The sequence below is a fragment of the Orcinus orca genome, chromosome 14, assembly GCF_937001465.1.
Source record: "Orcinus orca chromosome 14, mOrcOrc1.1, whole genome shotgun sequence".
NCBI lineage: Eukaryota > Metazoa > Chordata > Mammalia > Artiodactyla > Delphinidae > Orcinus > Orcinus orca.
Window position 1 is genome coordinate 4,807,286 of NC_064572.1, and position 8,911 is coordinate 4,816,196.

Below are 8,911 nucleotides of genomic sequence, written 5' to 3' on the forward strand. Positions count from 1 at the left end.
TTGTACAGACTCAGAAACCGTCTGTGGGCTGTGCGAGCTGAGGAACGGTGGGGACACTTGGATGGACTGGAAGTAGAGGGGAGGGATTTCCCTGTTGCAAAACACAGGCTGTGGTCTTTCTGGGCTGGAAATATTGACAGCTCAGCACCTAATGGAGGGTGTTGGTTGGAGGTGTCCTGGTAGTAGAGTTTCTTAGGGAGGTGAGAGGAGATTCTGGGAGGATGCAAAACACCTTCGAGAGCCTTGGGCCACACATCCAGTCTTCTGACACCAGAGGTGGAAGGTAGCAATTTCTTATATTTAAAGCTGTCCCAGGTCAGAACAGCCAATTTCCCAGGGCCTGAACAGTGGGGAATACAGTTGGGTGTTGCTAACGATGAGCAGTGTCCCTGAGCAGAGGACAGACAAGGGTTCCCGAGCAGCCAGAACAAAGGCTATTGAGTCAGCAAGACAGTCATGAAGGGGGTGAGGTAGACACTATGCTGGAACTCACAGCAATCTTTCCCCTTGTATAAGCCCCCACAGGAGGAGTGAAGTGTTGGAAGAGGGAAGGGAAGATGGAGGACTGTGCGCGGCAGGCACACAGGTGAGCGTGCCTGGAACATGTAGCACATCTTAGTTCCTTAAAGGGTTTTTATTGAGAAAATAAGGACAGGTCCATGAGGCAGCCCTGAAATATGGATGGTCTAGAAAGTCATTTACTTTTTTCTTGTCAAGCTTTACCTCTTCCGGGTGGAAAGAGGAAAAGAGAAAGAAAGGAAGGAAGGAAGAAAAGAATGACAAGAGATGTCCCTAAGGGTTCACTGGTTCTCCTCCATAGGGGCCTGGCCGTGACCTCAGCAGAATATGCCCTCAGGAGACCAGCACTGTACCTCATGGGGCCCCAGGGTGACTGCAGGTCCCAGGGCACTGCTTCCTTGTCCCAAGCACAACAACTTGCCTGGGGGCAGCTGCCCTCTTCACTAGAGTCTATCCATGTCCGGGGTTCTTTTTGCTACAATGAGGGGCACTAATAGTGGGGTCATGCTCATGATGGATGACGTTGGGTTTTCCAAGGAAGGGCAGCATGGCTGGGCTTGTGTCCTCTGGGCCTACTGGAAGCTCCAGGTGAGTGGGGTATGTTGGGGTCAGACAGGGAAACAGTACTTAATGTTAGTCAACTGTAGACTTTAAATGGTTAAAATTGAAAATATATATTTTACAAAAAAAAAAAACCTCCAAAAACCCTGGTGGCATGTGAATGTACGTGAAATCGTATGGCTTAAAAAGAAAAATTCTTAGGCCAAACGAAGGAGTACATTACTGATACATTCTAAAACATGAGCCTCAAAAGCATGATATTCAGTATAAGAAGCCAGACATGAAGGGCACATATTGTATGATTCCAGTCACATGAAATATTGAGAATAGGCATATCCGTGGAGACAGAAAGCACATTTGTGGTGGCCACGGCCTGAGCATAGGTGGAATAGAAGAGACTAATGGGGATGGGGTTTCTTTTTGAGGTGATTAAATGTTCTGGTATTAGTGCCGATGGTTGCACAATTTTGTGAATAGATTATAAATCATTTAATTCTACACTTTTCAAAGGGTGAGTTTTATGGTATGTGAATTATGTCTCAACTTAAAAAATGGTGATTAATAAATGTGATTTTTAAAATAACATGGGAAATATTATCATGAGTTTTATTTGCTTCCTGCCATCCTAAGCTCTGTAGATATGAAAAAAGACCCCCCAACACACACACCCCAAATGAGAACAAGCACTATTTACTCAGAACTTGTCTATAGAGCATGGGAGTCAGCCACCACCACTCACATCAGGCTGAGACTCAGGGCACACATAAGAGTGGGGACACTTTCTGGTGGCAAAAAAAGGAAGCCATGTCCTCCCGAGAGCTTGTGATGCAGGGATGCTTGAGAGAAGCTGATAGGAAGAGGGGCATCTTACGTGACTACTTAGGGGAACATATTTGGCCTTACCCACATTTGGTTCTACATGGAAAGAACTGAAAATTTCGAAGCTGTGAGTCACTGACCAAGTCCTGACCCTTGGGTCCTATTGCTGCAGAGGTTGGAGTCTGGTTTTCCAGATTGGTTGCTGCAGTGTGTGGGGCAGGGCCTTGTGTGTGGAGGGAGAGTTTCCCAGGCTTCCAGGTGGATTTAGAAAATTCTGCATCCCAAAACCCTCCTTCATCATCTTCAAGCAATCAGATACTCTGTGGATAGAGAAACTTGAATCAATGTTTTTAAAATTAACTGCAAACAGAATTATAAATGACTAATGTACAATATAATGACATACTAAAAGGCAAATATCAATAGAAGAATCAAACAGAATTTTATAAATTCCTTCCAAGAAATGAATATGTTCAATTAAAATCACACACTCCTGAACTTCAGTATTTGGTAGTACATATTTGTGTGAAAAGAATTTTCAAATATGAAATATGTAAACCAGGCAAAATCTCCTTATAAGTCAGCATTAACAACTGAAATTTTGATGATAGGAACCTGTAATAAGCTAAATGGCATACCCCTTGCCAAAGAATTACATTTCTCTCATTAGCAGACTTGTATCACAAAAAATTGTAGTAAATATATTTTAAATTTCATAGATAAACATTTTGTGAAAAAAACTGCAAACGATAGTAATTATTACAGTAAATGTGAATTTACTGTAAATCTTAGGATTTCTTATTTCACTAATGTTCACATTGTAGTGAATCTCACAACAAAAATAGTTTCAATTCATTCAATGTTTTTATTGCCCCAATACCGAAATCTGGCCATCTGGTCGACCTTGCCGCTGCAGACGCCAAGTGACGTGCAACTGGTGTGAACCTCAACAGGAAGCATCCAGATCGCACACGGGCGAAGGCGCAGCGCCACACCGATGACACCTCTTCTCGACCCAGGACACCATCGGTCCCATTTCTTGCCCTGGGGGGTCCTCCCCTCTGCCCGCGCATCCGTAGGCCGTTCACTGTCTGCAGAGCTTCTTCAGAGAAGCTCCCGACAACAATGCCCAACCAGGACCGCGGCCAGGCTCGTGTCTCCTCCCGAGCATCACGGATGCCCCAGCCAGTCCCTGTTTCCCAAATAGAAATGACTAGTACTTCCGACCACCGAAGCCTAGGAGGAACTGCCGCCCCTCCATGAGCGCCCTACACGCTTGCCCTCGAGAGTCGGCGGTGAGGGGACCTGAACAGGTTGTAAACGCAAGGGCCACGCTGACGAGGCGACCAAGGAGTGGGGACGGGAGGTCCCTGCGTAGACGTCGTTTCAATGTGCCGGGTGGCTCCCGTCTGTTGAGCCGCATCCCGTGCCCCTTCCTCGGGGCAAGAACCGCCCCCGTGACCGCCTCTCCTGGAGGCCGGAGAAAGTGAAGTGGCCCCGTTGAGCAGCCCCACCGCCTCGACAGCACAGGGCTGTAGCCGGGCCCCCAAGGCGGCGAGGACGCAGCGGCGGATCGTTCCACACGGAGTACGACGTTGGGCACGGCCATCCTCTCCTGGTTGCGCGTAGAAGGGTAGGAGGTCTCCGCGGGCCAAGGGGCATCAGGGAGTGCTGGTCGACCGGCGCAGACCTCCCCCAAAACATTTCGAGGGAGCTCAGTGTCGGCCCGACAGCACATTTCTCTCCACATTCAATCTCCGGTAAGACAGGACGCGCCCAGCACTCGGCACCACCGGGATGGTCGCCGCCTGCGTCGCCGGCCTCCCGGAACTCTGGCCCGCGCCTGGCGGGCGAGTCACATCCCTCGCGAAGGTCGCCAAAGCTCAGGAGGGAAGGGACAATATAAAAGCGACCGCCAGGTGGCTCCCGACAACGGGCTCGTACGTCAGCGTGATGGATTCTGATCGCTGGCCGGCGAGGGATCAGCTCCGACCGCCCAAACTCTCGAGATCGTCTCGGGCCGTCCGCCTAGGAGCTCCCTGTCGGTTAGGCTCGGCCTGGCACGACGCGACCCCAGCAGCGGGCGGGGCTGGGAAGATTTGGGCAGGAGGCTGCCGCGAAGGAGATGCGCTCCTCACGCTAATGTGGAGAATTCTGCAGTCAGAACCCTGACTCAGAAGACTTGGGTTCCCTTAGTGCCCAGCCTGTTACCTCCTTATTAGGAGACCTTAGCAATTCACTTGGTTGCTCCAATTATCTCTGCCCACCCTACACCTGTGCAGCTCTTCTCTCCATGAGTCTAGAGCTGCTTTCCCAAAGAAGACATCCCCATGCCATTGCAGGTAGGAACCAAGGAGAAAACTGAACATTTGCAGCTGGACCTATTACATAAATTTTATGTATCCAACACAGGAAGATACAAGACTGAGAGGGTCTTATACCTTTAGCACCACATGAGCATAGTTTTCATGAAACAGTGATGCACACTCGGCAAGTCCAGGGGTGTCAGGAAGAAGAAACAAACACACACACGCACACACACACACACAAACACACACACACATCCCCGGGTCTAATAGGAACACTTACCAGGGCTGGCAATGGTGGGAGCAGAAAGCCCATTGTTCCCACCTCTGGGGTTCCCTGGGCTAGAATCCCAGCTCATTCAGGCAGATCCTGGTTGTTTTACTGATGTATCTGTGTGGAAGTGAGGTCTTGGAGCTCCCCAGACTGTCATTTGCTGTCCAGTGCTCTACACTTTGTTCTATGTACTATGCCCCTTCTCCTCCATACACAGTCACAATTAAGAAAATAAGAATCTGCAGATATTGCATTCAACTTTCTAATTTGAATGAAGGTCAACAACACAAAGGAACAGAGTTATGTCAATAATTTTGCTAAGGAACTTACATGTATCTTTATAAAACTATCAAAATGTTTACGAGTAGTCTGTAGAAAGTTAAACATTTTAAAATTAGGAAAAAGAATTGATTCTTTATTGCTATCTCTCACCAAGCCTCCATTCACCCCAGCACCTATAACACAGGACTCACCTGATGAAACGCCTGCTCCCCACTGACGTAGAGATTTCTGTTCTGAGTCATTCTCTATCCCCTGTGTTCACCGCATTCCTAAGTCCACTGCAGCCAGTAACATGATGAAGGAGACCACTGAGCCCAAGGGATGACCTTTAAAAAAAGAGAAGGTAAAAACCTCTCCCGTCTTCTGTGAGGTCACAGCCTTAATGGAGGCTGGAGCAAGTGAAAGTAAATGTTGGGAAAGAGAGTGTTTCTACATTGGTCCTTGACCTGCCATATCCCTAAAAGGGTGGTGAACATAACTGGCGTTAATATTTCCTGGGTGCACTTAGAAGATCTGGACCCAAAGTAGAAACCTGACCATTTGGCAAAAGATGGATCAATTCAGGAATCAAAATAATTTTTTTTCTCACCTGTTGTTTCATTATCAGGAACTCTGCCACCATCTGCGCTCCTCTGCATCTTAATGCAGGGACAATACGGAAATCAAGCAGATAAATCTGAGGAAAGAGAAAACAGCCATGAGAACCCAGCCTTTCAAAGTATTTTTAGATACATCAGGCATCAATCCCCAACCACTCACCTGGGAGTGACTCCTCCCACCTTACCCACAGGTATGCGCAGACAGAAGGAACGCTTTTTCCTCCCATGGTCAAGAACAAGGCTGCATTGGCTACTTGGCATGTAGGGAGAATATAACATCCCCATTTTGCAGAAAACAATGCAAGTTATGGGGTGTTATACTTTGATTGGGCTTACTGTTCAGAGTTATTAGTTTATTAATATTCAGTTCCTAGGATTAACACTAATTCCCAGGTAACCCTTATCATGGTCTCCTGGAGAGTCCTGTCTCCACAGCAAGGACACCTCTCGCAAAATTCTTATTTAATAATTCTTGGTGAAAGACACCATCATGTGTTCTCCAACACCAATTACAGGCTTTTAACACCCCTGTTGCACCAACCGCCACCCCGGATGCCCTTGCCCTTAGTCACCTTGGTTCCTCCCCATGTGGGAATCAGTAACATCAGAGACTCAACCCTAGCTCTGCCCTCCATGTCCTTGGCCATGTGGCCAGGAGATTTTCTATCAATTTAATGGAGGATGGAACAATCTGAGGACCCATGTCTTTTGACATTACATGTCAAACACTAACCTGGGCTTCAATGAAAAGGTAATTGATTAAACATAGCTCATGGATATAGTGTTTGAAACATAAAGAAGACCTAAACCTTAATCAGAAAGCTATGACCAGTGAGGGTTTACCAGATAGAAAATCTGTGTGAATTCAGAAAAGTAACATGACCTGTGAATGTGACTAACATGGGGAGATTTTCAATGAAGACCATCACTGAGGAAGCCACCTAGAAGTCACATGTAGAGAAATGACTGAATGATTATTATGTGAGCAATTTTTAATGCCTCTCTTTCCTTGTCAATAGCAGGGATTTCATGCTGGAGAAGAATCCACTGAATGCAATGAATATGAGGACATGTCACATACAACAACCTTAACTCCACGTGTGTTACACTTTCAGCCCAAATGGGAGAGACTTCAGCCGTTATTCATCACTGAATTAACATAAGCTAATTATACTAGAGGGAAACCATGCAGATCTCAGAATGTGGAAGGTTTTAGTCACCCTCCAACCTTAGACAACATGAGAGAGTTCACTCTGGAGTGACTCTTGCAAATGTCCTGAACGTGGGAAATAATTCAGCTGAAGCCTCGCATTTATACACCAACAGCTCACACTGGAGAAGACGAACTTTATCAAGGTAATACAGCCAGAGAGCTGACTTTTATTCACACCAATAAACTCACACGGGAGAGAAGCCCTATATTTGGAATGCCTGTGGAAGAGCTTACAGTGACCATCCAACTCTTTAATATCATGAGCACATTCACACAGGAGAGAAACCACAATTAATATCATTTACGTGAGAAAATACTTAGTCAAAGCCATAACCTTAGTCATGGGGGAGAATTCACACTAATGAGAAAACCTACAAATGCAATGAATGTGGAAAAGCCTTTAAACGCAGCTCTCACGCTTATACGCACTAGAAAACTCACAGGAGAGCCACCCTATGTCTGGAATCCATGGGGTGCAGCCTTTACCCAGAGCTCCCACTTTTATTAACACCAGCGAATTCATACTGAGTAGAAACCCTGTGTCTGTAATCAAGGATATTGAGCCTTCAGCCAGAAATTATCCCTTTTAAACCACCAGGAAAGTCATGTGGAGAGAAACCCTGACCCTGTAATCATGGTGGAAGAGCCTTCAGTTGGAGCTCCAGCCTCAGAATACACAGAGAACTCAGAGTGGGCTGCATCCCTGACACAGTAGAGAAGACATCCCAAGGTTTACTACGAGGAGAGCCCTCTAGGGGTAAACCATCTAATCACTGCTGTAGAAGAAATCCGATGAAATGAATGCTACGGTTCCATTAGTCATGGAGTCATTAGACATGAGAGGGTTCACACTGAAAAAATAGTCTCAGTGTAATGAAGGAAGGACATTCTTCAGTGATTCCTTATTCCTGACTGAACAAGAAAATGCTCACACTGAGGAGATGCCAATTCTAAAGACAATGTGGAAAATCTTTCACTTACTATTCATCAGAAAACTCATACTGGGAAAATAGTCTATAAAGAATGTGTTAGCATGCAATTGAGCCAATAATTCAGTCCTTCAGCAATTGTCTTATTATTAAATATACAGTATAAAGATGTAGATGGTGAAGGGGTTTGAGAAGTGCTGAAAGCAATATTCAGTATCAAGTAAGAAGAAACGAAACAAACCTGCTTCAGTAGATCAGTATTTGCAAATACATAAGCGCTACTGAGTGGGTATGTGTCATTCAAAATCATGAAATATTGTGATAAGTAAGAATGAATCCATTTTCTGTTAATACTCTGTCACTGTTGATCAGTTAGACACTTTCTGACTTTATAAAATTATAATCATAATTACAAGGACTGGGATCAGTCAGGAAACAACGATGAATGTTAACTGAAAATGTAAAACATAGTATGATGTGTATTAACTCGTACATTAGGGTCCAAATATCTGTATCCGCATTCCGGTTGAATGGCTTCAAGAATAAATACACACATACTTTGTGATTAACCTCTGCTGCTTCAATTAATTCTATTACTTAACGTTCACTTACTATTTCTGGTATGACTTAAAAAAATGTATACATTAATTATATTTAAAGAAAGGTGAATAATCGTGGGTACATGGACAGGAAGAACTCAAGAATTCAGAGTCAGATGGTGGTTTAATCCCTACATAGCATTTTGTAGCCAAGGGTTTCTTTGTTTGTTTTGTCCAAGAAGAACAAATAGATATCTTCAGGGCTGAGAAGGTGAAAGATCTTTGCAGACATAAAAAGAGTTCTACTTTAAGAATGTATTAGAACATTGAGGGGTGCATATACTAAATCATGTAAACACAAAGGAGATCCCTCACAGAGCCATTGGTAAGTCTACCTTTAAAGCTTTACTCTTTGATGTAGAAAAATTGTACTAAAAAATGTTCCGGGAGAAAGATCACCATAGAGACAACGACTATTTTGTCAATTAAACCTTCAAGAAGGCTAGCTAGGGAGAGCGTACAGGCTGCATGATGAGTTCTGGACCTTTTTCAGTTCAATTTCTTTTTCTTTGTTGGCCAAAACATTCGTTATAGCCCTGAGGTCCATTGAAGTCTAATGGGTTGAGAAATGGTATTCTAGGGCCTATAAAGCCCATCATGGAGACTTTCCTCGCATTCCAGAGGTTAAGACTTCACCTTCCAATGCAGGGAGTGCGGGTTCGATCCCTGGTTGGGGAGCTAAGATCTCACATGCCTCGCAGCCAAAAAACCAAAACATAAAACAGTAACAATATTGTAAGAAATTGAATAAAAATCTTTTAAAATGGTTTTAAATAAAAATTAAAATCTTTTAAAATGAAAAAAAAATCT

General features: G+C 44.7%; 1 long non-coding RNA gene across 1 annotated transcript; it reads right to left on the reverse strand.

Moving 5' to 3' along the window:
• Positions 1-2,018: 2,018 nt before the first annotated feature.
• Positions 2,019-5,400, reverse strand: LOC125961042 (uncharacterized). The gene is made up of 3 exons (XR_007471340.1): positions 5,351-5,400; positions 4,953-5,087; positions 2,019-2,219 (listed from the first exon to the last, which is right to left on the reverse strand). It is a non-coding gene; the product is annotated as an uncharacterized LOC125961042 (long non-coding RNA).
• Positions 5,401-8,911: the final 3,511 nt, after the last annotated feature.